The sequence below is a fragment of the Hypanus sabinus genome, unplaced genomic scaffold (assembly GCF_030144855.1).
Source record: "Hypanus sabinus isolate sHypSab1 unplaced genomic scaffold, sHypSab1.hap1 scaffold_1123, whole genome shotgun sequence".
In the NCBI taxonomy this organism is placed as follows: domain Eukaryota; kingdom Metazoa; phylum Chordata; class Chondrichthyes; order Myliobatiformes; family Dasyatidae; genus Hypanus; species Hypanus sabinus.
Genome location: NW_026779181.1, coordinates 123281 through 142000, shown reverse-complemented (window position 1 = coordinate 142000; position 18720 = coordinate 123281). Strand labels below are relative to the sequence as shown.

The 18720-nt window shown below is 44.9% G+C and overlaps 2 non-coding genes across 2 annotated transcripts; both read right to left on the bottom strand.

Moving 5' to 3' along the window:
- Nucleotides 1-7805: 7805 nt before the first annotated feature.
- Nucleotides 7806-7891, bottom strand: trnay-gua (transfer RNA tyrosine (anticodon GUA)). Its single transcript is given in 2 exon segments — nucleotides 7806-7841; nucleotides 7855-7891. It is a non-coding gene; the product is annotated as a tRNA-Tyr (tRNA).
- Nucleotides 7892-8390: 499 nt separating this feature from the next.
- On the bottom strand, nucleotides 8391-8463 carry trnaa-agc (transfer RNA alanine (anticodon AGC)). The gene has a single exon. It is a non-coding gene; the product is annotated as a tRNA-Ala (tRNA).
- Between the last annotated feature and the right edge of the window lie 10257 nt (nucleotides 8464-18720).

Here is an 18720-nt window from a genome sequence, read left to right as displayed (position 1 = left end):
CTATTATAACTACTGTTCCTTTATTGCACGCATTTCTAATTTCCTGTTTGATGCCATCTCCATCTTCACTACTACTGTTAGGTGGCCTGTACACAACTCCCACCAGCGTATTCTACCCCTTAGTGTTATGCAGCTCTACCCATATCGATTCCACATCATCCAGGATAATGACCTTCCCTTATATTGCATTAATCCTCTCTCTAACCAGCAATGCTACCCCGCCTCCTTTTCTTTCCTGTCTATCCCTCCTGAATATTGAATATCCCTGGATGTTGAGCTCCCATCCTTGGTCACCCTGGAGCCATGTCACTGTGAGCCCAACTATATCAGATTCATTAATAACTATCAGCACATTCAATTCATCTGTCCTGTTCCGAATGCTCCTCACATTCACACACAAACCCTTCAGGGTTGTTTTCACAACACTCTTAGCCCTTATACAATTATGTTGAAAAGTGGCCTTTTTTGCTTTTTGCCCTGGATTTGCCTGCCTGCCACTTTTACATTTCACCTTACTACTTTTTCTTCTACCCTCATTTTACACCCCTCTGTCTCTCTGCACTTGTTCCCATACCCCTGCCACATTAGTTTAAATCCTCGTGAACAGCAGTAGCAAATGCTCCCCCTATGACATTGGTTCCAGTCCAACCCTGGCGCAGACATACCGGTCCCACCTCCCCCAAATCAGGTTCCAATGCCCCAGAAATTTGAATCCCTCCCCCTTGCACCAGTTTTCAAGCCACGTATTCATCTGGAATATCCTCCTATTTCTACTCTGACGAACAGGTTTTTGATGTTATCAAGGGCAAATCATGCTTGACTAATCTGTTGGAGTTTTTTGAGGGTGTAACAAGGATGTTAGACGAGGGTAAGCCAGTGGATGTAGTGTACCTAGATTTTCAGAAGGCATTCGATAAAGTGCCACCTAGGAGACTGGTGAGTAAAATCAGAGCTCATGGCATTGAGGGCAGGGTTTCAACATGGATAGAAAACTGGTTGGCAGATAGAAAGCAAAGGGTAGCTGTGAATGGGTGTTTCTCGGACTGGCTGGAGGTGACTAGTGGGGTACCACAGGGCTTTGTATTGGGGCCACAGCTCTTTACGATTTATGTCAACGATTTAGATGAGGGCATTGAAAACTATATCAGCAAGTTTGCTGACGATACGAAACTGGGTGGCAGTGTGACATGCGAAGAGGACGTTAGGAGAATACAGGGAGACTTGGATAGGCTGGGTGAGTGGGCAGATACTTGGCAGATGCGATTCAATGTGAATAAATGTGAAGTTATCCACTTTGGAAGCAGGAACAAGAGGGCAGAGTATTGTCCGAACAGTGTAGAGTTAGGTAAGGGAGAAATGCAAAGAGACCTAGGAGTCCTAGTTCAACAGTCAATGAAGATGAATGTGCAAGTGCAACAGGCAGTGAAGAGGGCAAATGGAATCTTGGTCTTTGTTACAAGGGGAATTGAGTACAAGAGCAAGGATATCCTTTTGCATTTGTACAGGGCCCTGGTGAGACCACACCTGGAATATTGTGTACAGTTTTGGTCTCCAGGTTTAAGGAAGGACATTCTGGCAATTGCGGAAGTGCAGCGTAGATTCACTAGGGTGATTCCTGAGATGGCAGGGCTGTCTTACGCAGAGAGATTGGAGAGATTGGGCTTGTACACGCTGGAATTGAGGAGATTGAGAGGGGATCTGATTGAAACGTTTAAGATAATTAAAGGATTTGATAGGATTGAGGCAGGAAATATGTTCCAGATGTTGGGAGAGTCCAGTACCAGAGGGCATGGATTGAGAATAAGAGGTCAGTTATTTAAAACAGAGTTGAGGAAGAGCTTCTTGTCCCAGAGTTGTGGAGGTGTGGAATGCACTGCCTCGGAAGACGGTGGAGGCCAATTCTCTGGATGCTTTCAAGAAGGAGCTAGATAGATATCTGATTGATAGGGGAATCAAAGGATATGAGGACAAGGCAGCGACTGGGTATTGATAGTGAATGATCAGCCATGATCTCAGAATGGCGGTGCAGAATCGAGGGGCCGAATGGTCTACTTCTGCACCTATTGTCTATAGTCTATTGTCTAAAACCACTATCTTTATTCGTATCTACTTACAATATAATAACTTAAGCAAGATAAGTGTGTATATGTATGTGTACATAGAACTCCCAAAATATTGAGCTCGGTTTTGGATGGTGGGGTGGGGGGTTGTTTGGATCAATGCTTAGAATCTTGAGATGGCAAAGTGTGAAAGTTAAGTTCATTCACGGAATAAGGGATGGGAGAGAGATATTTGTAATCCAGGGCAAATACAGAGAGAAGGCAATTACATTGAATTCCATAGGTACCACGGTGGTAAAATGAGATAACAGTCGCCGTAGATTTTACCCGTCGCCGTTCCAAATCCACGTACGAATGATCACCGAAAGTGACTTGTCACAGGGATCAACAACACACACAAAATACTGGTAGAACACAGTAGTCCAGGCAGCATCTATAGGGAGAAGCGCTCTCGATGCTTCGGGCCGAGACCCTTCGTCAGGACTAACCGAAAGAAAAGAGATTTGAAAGTAGTGGGGGAGAGGGGGAAATGCGAAATGATGGAAGACCGGAGGGGGTGGGATGAAGCTAAAAGCTGGAAAGGTGACTGGCGAAACTGATACGGAGCTGGAGAAGGGAAAGGATCATGGGACGGGAGGCCTCGGGAGTAGGAAAGGAGGGGGTATCACCAGAGGGAGATGGAAAACAGGCAAACAACTAAGTATGTCCGGGATGGGGTAAGAAGGGGAGGAGGAGCATTAACGGAAGTTAGAGAAGACAATATTCCTGCCATCAGGTTGGAGGCTACCCAGCCGGTAGATAAAGTATTATTCCTTCAACCTGAGTTTGGATTCATTTTGACAATATAGGAAGCCATGGATAGACATATCAGAATGGGAATGGGACGTGTAATTAAAATGTCTAACTTCCGTTAATGTCCCTTCTCCCCTTCTTACATCCCTGACATACTTAGTTCTTTACCTGTTCTCCATCTACCCCCGTCCTTCCTTTCTCCTGAGGCCGACCGTCCCATGATCCTTTCCCTTCTCCATCTCTGTATCACTTTCGCCAATCAGCTTTCCAGCTCTTAGCTTCATCCCACCACCTCTGGTCTTCTTCGATCATTTCGCATTTCCCCTCCCCCCAACTAGTTTCAAATCTCTTAATATCTTTCCTTTCGGTTAGTCCTGACGAAGTGTCTCGGCCCGAAACGTTGACATCGCTTCTCCCTATAGATGCTGCCTGGCCTGTTGTGTTCTACCAGCATTTTGTGTGTGTTGTTGTTTGAAGTTCAGATTTCCTCGTGTTTGCTTTTAGGGAAATCTTCTTCTAGTGAATCACCACACCACATACCCAAGCAAGGTTTAATACATAAGTGATCTCCACAGGATTCCCCAAACAGTTCCAAGCCTCATCAAGGTCGTTCTTGTGTGTGGCAATGGCAGTCACGGGGTACAAATCATGACTCTGATTTTGAATTATTTCATTTAACCTGATCAGGAACACGCAGTGCCTTTGCGAGAAGTTGAAATCCCAACAGACTCTGTTACTGACCCCACTTCTGCACCCTCATGTGGGCTTTTCCATTTACATTCCGCACTTAGCTGGCAATGCCCCGTATTTCCTACTTTCGAATCCATTATTACAGTCTCCTCAACGATGAGCAAAATAACACGAAAATATTCGCGATACAGACATTGGCCATTCTACCAATCTGGACCGCTCCGCCATTCCATTATGACTCGTTTATTATTCATTTCAAGACTGTTTTCCTGGATTCTCCTCGTCGTCTTTAATCGTGCAAACTGCGCCTGAAGTATAACTAATATCCTGGGCTGCACAGCTAAAGAATTCCACAGATTCACTGCGTTCTGGCTGAAGAAATTTTCTCCATCTGTGTTCTAATTGGATGTCCTTCGATTCTGAGGCGTTGATCTCTGGTCCTAGACTATCCCACTGTAGGAAACGTCCTTTCAAATCCTCTGTATTGAGAGGTTTCAATGTTCGGTAGTTTGCCACGAGATCTCACTTCATACTGCTAAACTCACCGTGAGTTAATCAGTGTGATGGCCTGGTGGAAGAAGCTGCCCCGGAGCCTGTTGGTCTGGGCTTTGATGCTGCCGAATGGTAGCAGCCGGAACAGTTTGTGGTTGGGGTGCCTCTGTTCCCCAATGATCCTTTGGACGCGTTTTTTCACCTGTGTTTGTAAATGTCCTGAGTCACGCCAAGTTCACAACTACAGATGTGCCGGGCTGTCCGCACCACACTCTGCAGAATCCTGCGAGTAAGGGAGGTACAGTTCGCATGCCAGGTAGTGATGCAGCCAGTCAAGATGCTCTCAATTTTGCCCCTTTCGAAATTTCTTAGGATTTAGGGGCCCATACCAAATTTCCACAACCGTCTGAGCTAAAAAAAAGCGCCGTTGTGCCTTTTTCACAACACACCTGGTGTGCACAGACCACGTGAGTTCCCCGGTGATGTGGATGCCGAGGAACTTAAAGCTGTTAACCCTCTCGACCCCAGATCCAATAATGTCAACAGGGATTATCCCGCCTCCATTCCTCCTGTAATCCTCAACCAGCTTCTTTGCTTTTGCAACATTGAGGGTGAGCTAGTTTCCTTGCAACCAAACTGTCAGGGAGATGACTTCTTCCCTGGAGGCCACCTCGTTATTGTTTAAGTCCAATCCATTTAGCGTCGTCAGCAAATTTAATTAGCAGATTAGATCAGTGGGTAGCGAAACAATCATGGGTATACGGGGAGTAAAGGAGGGGGCTTAGTACACAGCCCTAAGGGGCTCATGTGTTGAGAGTCAGAGGGGTGGAGATGATGGAGCCCACTCTTGTGAATTGTGAAGTTATACATTTTAACATTATTGAAATTATAAAACGAAAATTCTTTTAACTTGTTTCTTGTTTTCCTCATCATTACTGTAAACGGCCGTGCTGCAAACCTGCTTTAGCAAGGTTAACTTATATTTACAGTTTGAAAATACTCTCAGGCCAATAGGAGATGTGTCCCGATATGTTGTCAGATTAGAGACAAGTTGGGCCGATGAAGAACTACATCGCATCTGTACTGTAGGATTCGATGTTTGCTGAAACTGGAAAGCTTCAGCCAGACAGAGAAAGGGCAATTATTCTCCCAGCAACATACCGGTATAGGAGATAAACCTGAACTTTAAATATAGGGAAAACGCCGAACGAGAAGGAAAGAAAATGGACGTCGGGATTGGCAGACACGGCCAGGTCACTAGGAAGGTTTAGAAAATGGACACTTCGACAGTGGATCTTTGTGTTTTCAATACCGGGCATCAGGGTGATATAACGTGCAAGGTAAAATACATTTTACAGGATGGAAATTACCAAGCAATCCAATCTATACTTGGATTTTTTTCCCTCAGAAATAAAGGCATAACTGCTGGGAACAGCAACACTTTCAGGCAGTTCAATTCACTAATATGCTTTCACTGCAGGTTTTTTTATTTCAAAATTTGTAAATTATTTGATCCTATCATCTGAGCGGTAAAGACCTAAAATATTTCAAAACTAAAGTAGCCGGCGAGAGCAGAAGACCTATCAGTTGTTCTCTAAATTTTGTCTGGGTTACTCCGTAGATAAAAGTATTTGTGCAGCTGCTGAAATTCCGAATCACAGATCCCCAAAACCGTGCCTGAAAAAACCGAATGGACATTTCCAGGTCTGTGTAGAGGCATCGCATGAAAATGAAGACCAGAGTGGTTGTCGCCCAACAGAGAAGGAAACTCGCCGACAGACTGAAGAGCAGAATGATGGATTGTCTCCGACTCTCCATCTCCGGATCTTGCTGTTTCCCGCAATTTCCCCATCCCTTCAGCCCCCTGCGGACTCTGCTCGCCGCCAGTATCTGTCTGACGGTCAGAGTATTGAGGGTCAAAATGAGGAAGAAAGGAAGTAGCGGATTCAACAGACGGTCCACCCAATAAAACCCCTCAAACGATCCCGAGAAAAGAAGTACGGACCTATCGAAACAGTCCCAGTGACCCCTCACCAACAACGATGCCCATTCCATGTATACGAAATAAAATGGTATGTTTTTTAAACAGAAACCGATCGATATTGCGCCAATCACCAAACCCGCAATTTTTGGGATGCAGTATTTCGTTTTAAAATTAGCGGAGCAAATGGCCACAAAGCGATCGAAAGTGAAAACGACAGTAAACCTCACGGAACAGTCAACGGTCACGTGACACAGGACGTAGTGGACAAGGCAGAACGGAGCGTTGCCCAGGACTCTGTAAGTAAATCTGTATGCTCGACCCATCTGGTAGAACAGGACTTCGATAATCACCACCATTAGATCCGCCGCAGCCATCGCCACCAGGTACCGCGTCACACATCTGGAGAGACCGCAGTTTCCTCGGCTGAGAATGATGATGGCCACAAGGTTAACTGCAGTGAATGAAAAAAGACCAAAAATAAGATTAAAGAAAATCAAAAGCATTTTTTTTGTAGAAATACAGCAGTCATTTGTTCGATTGAGGTAAAATCCATCGTTCATCTCTGCTGGACGTTATCAGTGGAAGTAAAAAAATGCTTTGCTTGTTTCAACACGTGACCGCAGCACAAAGCGTTTTACAGTAGCACATGCTCACATTAATCTCTTCACGTTCATTGATGCAGCAGCGAGGAGTAGAGTCCAAGAATGATGGAGCATAAAAACGGGTCCTTCGGCCAAATATCTCCATACTGACCGACGTGGACATCTGATACCGTTTTCCGTGATTGGATCAGATTCGTCAAACTATTCATGTGTACTTCAAAAATTAGTAACGACTCTGTACGCCCATTTCCTTTGTCAGGCTGTTCAATGCACACAGCAACTTCTATGTGAGGAAACGTCGCTCGGAATCCAACTACATTTCTGCCTTTTGCAATAAAATGCCACCAGGCCGAACCTCTCCCTGTAACTCAATCCCGCGAGTCCCTGCAAATATTTGTAAATACTGACTGCACTCTTTTCAGCGGACTTCTGCCTTTCCTATCACAGGGCGACCAAGACTGTTCACAGAACTCCAAGCGCGGTATCTCCAAGGAGAGGGGTAGTGTAATTGAAGTGCGCATCTACGCTTCTTTCCGAAAGTCTGAGTTACTATTCGATTGCAAGGTCAGATTCTAAAAACAAGATCTTGCACCGCAGCAACCTTCCCTCTGTTTTATTTTACTGCTTAGGGGACAAACCATTGCTCTGAGCAGAACATTGTTACCCGGTCTTAAAAGTGCTCGGCACTTGTAATGTTTTTTTTTTAATCTGTAATATGCAAGTCAAACGATGACCAAACATAACACACAACACACGTAGACACTGTCAGGCAGTCACAATTGACAGGGAGGATGCAACAGTGAAATGTCCAGACGGGACGACGTTGGTGGTTTCTTAAAAGTAAGACTTCTATTCTGTCTTTATTGTGACCATCTTTGACAGTGTTGTAACTTCAAACAATGACAATGCACATACGTTGAAGCTAAAATTTTTCAATATAACTGTTGTACGATTAGTGCTTAGCACATTTATGGTTTGTATTCATTAATACAGTTAAATTCAGTTTATTTCATTATTATATTACCAAAGATGTCGAAACATTTTAGCATAATTTTAAAATGATGTTAACATGGTGTAAAAGAAATTCCAGCTCCTTGTCCACAAATGCCACGTTCGCGGGGGAGTTTCAATCATGGCGAGGCTGTGGTATGGAATTGATGATGGGCGCAGTAAAAGACGTCCTGATCCTTCGGGCCGGAATCGAACCAGCGACCTAAGGATGACTCCATTTCCTCTACAGTCCTCCGCTCTACCAACTGAGCTATCGAAGGGAAAGCGACACCAAGTTTTTCCACGTTGGCTCCTACCGACAATCATTATGCAGATTTCAGCCTGGCATCTGTCGACCGATGGCAAAAGCCTGCCTATGGCAACTATCTCATCCTTCCAGCACTGGGGGCCACAGGCCACGGGATGACGCCGATCACCGCGCTTCTGACAATTCTAGGGACACTACGATGCCACCACAGCTCTTTGATCGTCCTCGCCCGTTCAAATCAAAGGTTACTCAGCTTTCTCTTTTCACCCAGTAACCAGGGCAATGTCCTTCTAACCACTCACCTGATTTATGCCGGAATCGTCGCCTGCAGCTCATGCATTACTGAAACACCAGCTGCCAGCCGGCTTTCCCTCCAATCTGCTTTCAACGCAGCAAACCTACGACATTTTCTCCCGGCCCTTTGACTGAGACACTTTCCGCACAACCGCATCTTTTGTGCATTCCAAGTTCAGAGATTTGATGCGACGAATCCTCTGAATACAAAATGCCGATGGAGAATGCGAGCATCGATCTCGCTACCTCTCGCATGCTAAGCGAGCGCTCTACCATTTGAGCTAATTCCCCAGCACGTCAGGCTAACCTCCTATAATTTGCTCCGTCGGAGAAACATCATTGCATGCCTGCCACTGTTCACCGATGCACAATCAGCAGCTCACAGACAGGCGCACACTGTCACTCACTCATCAGTAGCTGAGCGCGGCGTGAGGTCTCTGCTTCCGTATAAGTAATCGAAAGGTACTTACCCGGGATACCGACAATTACAGTGACTGTGTAACAAATCTCCCTGTCTGGAAACATTGTTGATCCAAGGCTGCTCTGTTTGGAATGTTGTCAATTTCTAAATTTCATAAATGTTGTAAATAGCCAGTAAATAAACTCAAACAGTTATAACAAAAGCCAGAGAGCAAATTTCCTTTGCGCCTACTGAGTAAAACTCTTCACGGATCACACGTTGTTGAGAGTCCACCGCGTCTGGATGTTTCCGTCTTCAATGTAGCTGAAGCACAGAATGAAGTACTTTTATAGAAAAATCGGTCACCAAAAATGGAAACAACTTGCACAGTGACTGGTGCTAATTACCGCTAATTAGCAAAAATATCTCTGCTCTAACGAACCGTAATGCCAGTGGGGAAATAACACGCCTTATTTCATTGAACTGAACGCAACACCTGTCATGAAGCTTCAAGAGACGGCCGATGCTGGGATCGCAACACCAAATGTGATATTGTCAAACTACTCCGTGTAATGACAGGTCATTATCTGACCATCTGTAATCCTGTGGGTGAGTCCACCTCATCAGCGCTGATTCCACACTCACATTGCGAGTGGAGTCTCTGTCTTGTTACTTCCCCGTGATGACGCACCTTTCATGTGATTCACTGTCACTTTGCTTGCGGTGATTTATTTTTTACTGGTCATTAACATGAATGATTTCTGGCGCAAACCCTCACTGTTTGCACTGTTACCGGAGTCAGTCGTAAACACAGATGTTGGCAGATATGCGGCGCGAAATGCGAACCAATGACCCCAGCATTACAGACATTGTCCGCTGCTGTACCAGACAGAGAAAAACAGAAAATATTGTGTCAACACCGGTCTTAATGCAAATGTAGCAGTAACGATATTACAGAGGCACCAGATGATTTTCGAAGTTAGATTTCAGAAAAAGTACATATTAAGGTGCTAACCAGAGGTGAACAGCGCAGTGGAACATCAATACGCGTGCACAGCGAGGTATCAGGATATAGAAAGAGAGCTGTTCCTGAAACACGCTGTTCTCGTGTTTGGACAGAGAAATATGGAGAACCAGGGGACAGGGGTTCTTTGACATTTCATGAAACATAACAGGCCAGTTGCGTCACTTCAGCCACAGCACATCAGGAACAGAATGACGGTCCAAGGAGAGACGCATTGGAAATAACGCAGCATTATGAACCAGCATCAGTAACTGAGCTTCCGGGCGTGCACTGGCTTCAGATTAGAGCCGCGCAAATATCTGAGTGCCGGGGAAAGCGGATTGATGGTAAATCAGGGAGGATCCTGGCACTAATTGTCGAACCCCTTTCTATGTGCATGAGAATAAAATTCTGCGTCAATTCAGCTAGTGGACATTAGGAACATCCAGGGAGACGCTTTCGAAAGAAAGCAACATTCTGAAACCAGCATCAATAACTGAGATTTTGGCCGTACAGTGGCTTGGAATTACAGCTGTTTCTATATCTGGGTGCCGGGGAAAGGGGATTAATGGTATGTCAGGGAGCATTCTGGCACTAACGGTCGAACCTCTTTGTGTGTGCATGAGAATGAAATGGTTAATTGTGTGCAGCGCTCTCCTCCTCGAGGACACGCATACTATGGATTCTATGAAAGCGAAGATAAGGTGCCTCCACCCAAAAGGTCATCTGTCCATTTTCCTCCACTGACGCTGCCTACATGACTTGTTCCTCCAGCATCGTGCAGGCTCCTCGTAGATTCTTTTACAGGAGTTTCTCAGCTTGTTCAAGGCCAAGACAGGAGCCGCGGAATTCAAATGTTAATTCCAAGTAGCTTTGTGGAATAAAATGTTATTTTGCTCATTCATTGCTTAATTCACTGACAAGAATTGCAGAAAAAAATGAGGTAATTATTTCTGCCTACAGCAGACTATGAGAGAAATGGTTAGTGTCCCACACTGATACCACGCCACACCCGGCCTGATGGAAGTACCCTTACCCCGCTGGAGAACATCCCGCAGTTGTATTCGGAAACAGAGTCACAAAGCACAGAATCACGGAGAAGTCCGGCACTGAAACAGGCTCCTATGCTCATCCGCCAGTGCGGAACTGATACTCTCCCTAGTCCCGTGGACATTGCACCTGGACCATGCCGTCCATTCATGTAGGAGTCAATTTCCTCTTCAATGTTGCAATCGGTCCTGCATCCGCCATTTCCGTTGGAAGCCCGTTCCACACTCTCGCTGCCTCAAGAAGATGTCCCGCCGCATATTGCCCTGATGTACTTCACCTTACAACGATTGCTCACTACTCTCGTCAAACTTCAGTGAAATACGCCTGCTTATATTTACGCTATCCATACACTTCATCAACTGGAACTTCTCTTACAAAACGTTCCCTCTTCCTTCAACGCTTGAGGGAACCCGAACCTATTCCTAACCTACTTAATCTTTGGCTCTAACTCCCGCCCTCCAGTCCCGGCATCATCCTTCTAACTTCTCTATGTACATTGAAGTCGTCCATGCAAGTACGTGTCTAGAACACACATTCAATACTCGATATAGGACATTGCCAACGCCTTATACAACTTCAACGTAGCATCACAACTCCTGTACACATTACTTTGATGTTTGAAATCAAATGTGTCAGTAGTACTCTTTACGACCCGATCTGCCTGTGAAGCGAATTTCAGGGAATTATGTATCGGTCTTCACAGGTCTCTCTGTTATACCACACTGCTCAATGCCCTACATTTTACTGCGAAAGTCCTACCACCGTTTGTCTCTCCACCCCCTCCCCCCAAACTGATACACCACACATTTACCTGTATTCAAGACCATTAGCTAATCCTGTTGTTTACTGCTCATCCAATTTTCAAATATCATTTTCAAATCTGCAGATTCAGCCTATCAGACTGTCGGTCAGATCGTTGATCTATATAACACACAACAATGGACCCAGAGCAACACCTGCGTTACACCGGTAACTACAGGACCAGTTAGAGAAGCCACCGTCTACCACCACTCTTTGGATTCTGCGTCCAAGACAGGGGTTCCCATTATTTTTATTGTTTTTATTTTTTTATTGCGTGGAGGTCTTTCACCATCGTGCCGGTCGCTCAGAGACTCAGTCACCGGAGTTTCTGAGCTTACCCAAGGCCAAATCAAGAGCCGCCAAATTCAGAGGTTAAATCCATGTTGCTTTTTGGAATATAATATGTTGTTTTGCCAAATCATTGCTTAAGACCGACTAGAATTGCACAAAAGTGCGGTAATTATTTCAGCCTACAGCAGACTATGAGAGGAATGGTCAGTGGTCCCATATTGATGCCTCGCCACACCCGGCCTGACGGGAGTACCCTTACCCCGCTGGGGAACATCCCGCAGTGGCATCTGGTCACAGAGTCATCGAGCAGTCCGGCACTGAAACAGGCTCTTCTGCTCATCCTCCAGCGCCGAACTGATCCTCTCCCTAGTCCCGTGGAGACTGCACCTGGACCATGTCGTCCATAACCCTCCCATTCGTGTCGGATCCAATCTCCTCTTCAATGTTGAAATCGGTCCTGCTTCCGCCATTTCCGTTGGAAGCCCGTTCCACACTCTCGCTGCCTCAAGAAGATGTTCCGCCGCATATTGCCCAGATATATTTCACCGTTCACCCGCAGCTCACCACTCTAGTCAAACCTCAGTGGAAAATGCCTGATTGTATTTACGCTACCTATACCCTTCATCAACTGGAACATCTCGTAAAAACCTTCCCTCTCACTCCAAAGCTTGGGGGAATGCGAACCTATTCCTAACCTACTCAATCCTTCCCTCCAACTCCCCTCCTCATGTCCCCGCATCATCCTTCTAATTTTTCTATGTACTCAGTCAAGATATTGATATTGTTCATGCAGGTTGGTGACCAGAACACATACAATACTCGACATTAGGCATCACCAACTATACAACTTCAGCACAGCATCGCAACCCCTGTACTCGTTGCTTCGATGTCTGAAGGCCGATGTGCCTATAGTTCTCTTTACAACCCTATCTGCCTGCGACGCCAGTTGCAACGGATTATGGATCAGTCTTCCCAGGTCCCTCTGTAATACCGCAGTACTCAACGCGCTCCCTTTTACAGAGTAAATCCTACCACGGTTTGTCCTCCAAGTGATACACCACACACTGACCTGTATTCAAGACCATCAGCCACTCCCGCTGTCTACCACTCATCCAATATCGGGATCACACGCAACTCTGCAGATTCAGCCTATCAGACTGTCGGTCAGATCGTAGATCTATATAACACACAACAGTGGACCCAGTCCAACCCCTGCGGTACACCGGTAACTACAGGCCTCCAGTTAGAGAGGCCACTACCTACTACCACCCTCAGGATTCTGCCTCTAGGACAGGGTTTCCAATATTTTTATTGCATGGAGCCCTACGGTTAACCGAGGGGTCCGTGGATACAAGGAAGGGAACACTTGCAGTAAGCCAGCGTTGCATCCAATTTACTACCGCATTCACAGTGACAAAAGACGGGACACTCCGGCACAACCTCTCAGGCCCGACATTGACAAAGGCATTAATAAACCTGATTCTGATTCTGGTTTGCTAATCTGGTCTTGGACTGCGCTGTAAATGTCAGCACGGAGTGCAGTATTGATCCGGTGGCATGGCGACCCGGTAAGGGAACACCAATACCGCAGAACGGAAACACCTGCACAAGGTAATGGATGCATCCCATCCCATCACAGGAAAAGCCCCGCACACCCGACAGGTGAAAACACAGGAAACTAGCGACACAGCTACAACGTGTGACGTCACAAGGAAGCAGAAGGCACAAACAAGAGCGTCCACCTTCCAGATGATTCTCTTTTATCCCGGCTGCCATCGGAAAGAGACACAAGACCAGGTTTAGGAACAGTTCTTCACTCCTACCTTCAGGCACCTGAAACAACGCGGATTACTTCACTCACCGCAAAACTGAACAGATTCCACAACCATGGACACAGTTTGAATGGCTCCGAAAGTCATGTTCTCCTAATATTGATGTGATGTATTCATTGATCAAGTTATCTATTTTTCTGTCCTATCAACCTCTATTTACCTATCTATCTATCTATCTATCTATCTATCTATCTATCTATCTATCTATCTATCTATCTATCTATCTATCTATCTATCTGTTTGTTTATTTATTTATTTACTGTTTTGCATTATTATTCACTCCCTCCGTTGGCCAGTGTTGACCATGGACGGTGCGACCGGGTTGTCTCCCTGGTACACAAGCCAATGTGTCAAGCTATTGCAACAGTATACACAGAGCACGTTGTTGCCACGTAGTTGTTGTTCACAAATATTTCCTCGTAGTTTGCTACCGAAGCTTTCCCCAGGACTGGGTTTTGTTGTAGGGTGGAGAACAGAATTCTCCATCACATGATGAGTGCCAACCCCGGCTGACAAGCCCCATCCGTCCGAAGCCATGGTGAGCCGCCTTTGCTCCTCATCCTGTCAATAGAAATGGTTCCGCCGGGCTCAGCAGTTAAACCTCATGTGAAGGTCAGGAGCTGGGCTTGTTCAGACGGGGTAGACAGCCCAGAGGTTGTGTGAGAAACACGCCATTGAGAGATGTTTTGTGTAGTGGGAGTTAATCAGCATTACCAACCCCGTCTACAACACGCATAATGAAGCTTTTCATTCTGATTACTATTTAAGTTTTTTTTTCACAGCTCAAGCTGGTCAAACTTGCGGCATGTCCACAGCCGAGGGCACTTATTTTCTTAATTGCGGGGAGTTTTAGGAGCATTCTAGAGTTGTTTATTATTGTGGTTTTCTGGAGACTTACATAAATATTGCTGTGAAGGCCTAACTGTTTCAAAATACTGTATAGTGTGTTTGGGATGAGACCAGTTGTGAATATTCCTATTGGGACAATGTATACTAGACAATGTATGCTAGAGCTGTTCAGGAGGGTTTAAACTAATTTGCCGTGGGTGGGACCCGGGTCGTTCGTGCTGAGGATGAGGTACGAGGGGTGATTGACGGACGGGCGCCATGTATTGGCCCTATTTGTAATAATGGACCGGCCTTAATGTAATTGTAGGACTCCGACTCTGAAAACTGGATCAGATTCTATCTATAGTAACGTTACTGCCTTTTATGGGTTAGCATTTTAAAGCAAGAATTTGGTGAATGATGCTTGCCACCTGATTTCACCTGTATCAGTAATGAAACTGAGTTAATCTGCTGCAGGATCCTGTGCTGCGATCGATTGTTTCTGCTTTCTCGTGACATTGTCGGCTTGAATTTGTTGTTCTTTTCTTCTGTATTTTATATTGGTTCAGAGTTCACCACCTTGTGTTGCACCGTTCCTGGGAAAAGGACTCCAACTCTGAGCCAAACCTTCGCCGTTTCCTTGTCGACATCAACTGTTCAGATCGTCGGGATGTTCTCCACAGAGGGTCATGTTCTTCCATCGGATAACTTTCTGTTCTGAAGTGACAATGTTTTCTATATTGTACTTTCATTTAAGTTTAATGGTGTTGCCTCCATATCAGAATTCCACATGTTCGCGTTGATTACTGAAGCTTGTCTTCCTTGCTGAAAAGTTAACTTTCTAACTTTCATCTGGGTAGTGTGTAAACTTATTGCGTATGTTATTTCTCTTCCGCCTCTGTCCGAGGTACCTGCTTTCAAGTGCATGTAGTGTTTTCTAAAATTTTCATTTCAGTTATTATTTTTCTTTATCAGTTTTCCAGATAGGCTTTGATAAACAAATATAATGTATTTGAAGCAAACCTGTGTGTTGCCTTTGTAATATTTTCACTATTGAGCTCTTTCTGGCGCATTTTCTTAAGACCTGAAGTGGTTTATTTCCATTTATTACGCCATGATCTAATTTGCTTGCATTTTGATATCCCAGGTGTTTATATCTTTCATATCCATCCATGGGGAGTATCGGAACTTGCTGCTCTACTCGCTCTATTGCACCTTTCATTATGTTTAATGTTCTGCGGTTATCCAGTCCAAATGACATGTTTCTCTAGGGTGGGACAGAACTAAATAACCTTTGGTAGTCAACATAACAACATGAAAGCTTTCAGATATTCATTCGGGCTTGATTCAGAATTACAGAATCTATTATCAGTTATCTTTACATATTTTCACACCCTCACGGCATACTTTCTGCTCTTCTGTAATTATATTGTGATTACCTAAGTGAGTGTCGAATAGCTATGGGATGCATGATGCTACAATCTTATACCGTTTGTAAACAGGTAAATTATTATCAATGGTATTATTGCAGCCGCACGTTTTTTTTTCCTCTTGCTCTCAGCTCCAGCCGCTAAATCCTGAGGCACGAGCAAACCGCACACACCTACTTCTCAATTCGTGTGAACTTTCCAGCCACTCTGTTCGTGTGAACTATCATGGCGTTCTGGAGACTGACATCAATATTGCTGTGTAAGCCTAATTGTTTAATGCTACTGTGTGCTGACTTTCGGATGATGCAGATGTAGCTGTCACAATTGAGACAATGTGTTACAAGGATTTCCCATCATCAATAATGATCAGTTAGGTGCAGAAGGAGTTTGTATTTATTGATAAGTGCCTTTATTGTCTGAACTAAATCAGCACGTGAACGTACACAACGACTACGTTTCCATGAACCTGGGTAAACTGTCAAATAATCGAAACGATGATTGCCGGTGAAGAGTGGGGCTCCACAGGGCTCCATGTTGAAACCGATTCTTCTTACGTTTGTGCCAATGATTTCAATGATGGAATTTATCGCTTTTATTTGCAATGTTTGCAGACGATATGAAGAGAGGTGGATGGGCAGGGAGCGTTGTGTAAGTAGAGAGGCTACAGAAGCACCTACATAGATTAGGAAAATGGGTAAGGAAATGGCAGGTGGAAGGTAGCACCGTCTCTGGTCATGCACATTGGTAGGGGAAATGAAATCATTGATTCTTTTCTAAACGGAGGGAAAATGCAAACACAAATCTCAGGGGGAAAGAGACCCGGGAGGTCCTGTGTGCCGGTCCATAAAGGGGAATTTACAGGTTGAGTCTGGGTGAAGAAGGCGTGCAGTGTCAGCGTGGATTTCCAGAGAACCAGAATATAAAAGCAAGAAGATAATGCGGACACTTTATAAAGAACTTTATAAAGGAGGGTTATGGGCTGAGTGCGGGTAGGTGGGACTAGGTGAGATTAAGGGTTCGGCACGGACCAGGAGGGCCGAGATGGCCTGTTTCCGTGCTGTGATTGTTATATGGTTATATAACTGGTGGGGCCACACCTGGAGTGTTATGTGCTGTTTCCGGCCCCTTGTTTGACTGGAGATGGCTCAAATCAGTTTCACGAAAGTAATTCCAGGATTGGATGACGAGCCATCTGAAGAATGTTTGATCACTTTGGGTCTGTATTCACTGGAATTCAGAAAAATTAGGAGTGGCCTCATTGAAAACTATCCAATAGTGAAAGGCCTTGATAGAGTGGATGTGCAGAGGATTTTACGGAAGGCAATCCTTTTAAAATAGAGATGAGGAATAGTTCCTTCAGCCAAAGAGTGGTGAATCAGTGGAGTTCTTTACCACAGTCATCAGTGCAGACAAATATGTTTCTGTATATTTAATACACAGTGTGACAGATTCCTGATTGTTCAGGACATGAGTAGATGTGGGTTGAAAACAGAAGACTGGAGCTGAAAGGAAAATTGGATCAGCCACGATGGAATGGCGAAGCACACTCGATGTAACAAATGGTTTAGTTCCACTCCTACATATTATGGTCTCATGGTCTTATGCCATTGAATATTAACTGGTTAAACAGCCTCATGAGCGGCACCTTCTCAAAGGCCTTCTGAAAATCCAAGTACACAACATCCAACGATTCTCCTGAATCTAACCTGCGTGTAACTTCTTCAAAATTTTCCAGAAGATCTGTCCGGCAGGATTCCCCATTAAAAATCAGAAGATTGAATGAGTAAATAAACTCTTGGGGGATCCGCTGGTGCCGTCAGTCTCACCGGATGATCAGGTCTGTTTGGAAAGTGGATATGCTAGATATGTGATTCCTTTTACCAGTAACTTGTGTGGTTAGACGAATCGGAAAAACAAACAACAAGCGAAGTCAGAATTAGATCCTGGTTTGCACTGTTGAAAAATTATGATCGACACAACCGAGGTAATCCGGACGTGGACCCCGTCCGAAGCTCGGGCTATGGGACAGATTTGTGAAAGATAGGTGGAGGCGTCGGTAGGGCTGAGGAAGCAATGTGATTGCAGCAGGACACAGGCAAATTTGAAGAATGAGCAAAAATGTGGCAGATGGAATACAATATTGGTAATTGGACGATAGTGCTTTTTAGCAAAAGGAACAATACTGAACTATTATCTGATGGGGAAGAAGGTTCAAACAACATATGAATATGAATCATCGGGCAAAACTCACAGAAGGTTAATTTACGGGACGAGCCTGTGTAAAGAAGGCAAATGCAAACTTGGCAATTATTTAGAGTAAAGTGGAAGATGGCTTGTACACGCTGGAATTAAGGAGATTGAGAGGGTATCTAATTGAAACATATAAGATTATTAAGGGATTGGACAAGATAGAGGCAGGAAATATGTTCCAGATGCTGGGAGAGTCCAGTACCAGATGGCATGGTTGGAGAATTAGGGGTAGGCTATTTAGGACAGAGTTAAGGAAAAACTTCTCCCAGAGAGTTGTAGGGGTCTGGAATGCACTGCCTCGGAAGATAGTGGAGGCAAATTCTCTGGATGCTTTCAAGAAGGAGCTAGATAGGTATCTTATGGATAGGGGAATCAAGGGATATGGGGACAAGGCAGGAACAGGGTATTGATAGTAGATAATCATCTCAAAATGGCGGTGCAGACTCGAAGGGCCGAATGGTCTACTTCTGCACCTATTGTCCATTGTCTATATAAGCAAGGAGATGATGCTAGTATTTTTAAGACCCTTGTAGGCCGCACAGAGCATTTGAGACCCATATCTCTGAAAACGTGTGCTGTCGTTGGAGAGAATCCAGAGGATGTTCAAGATGATGATTCCGGGAATGAAGGGGTTAAGATATGAGGAGCGTTTGCCATCCTTGG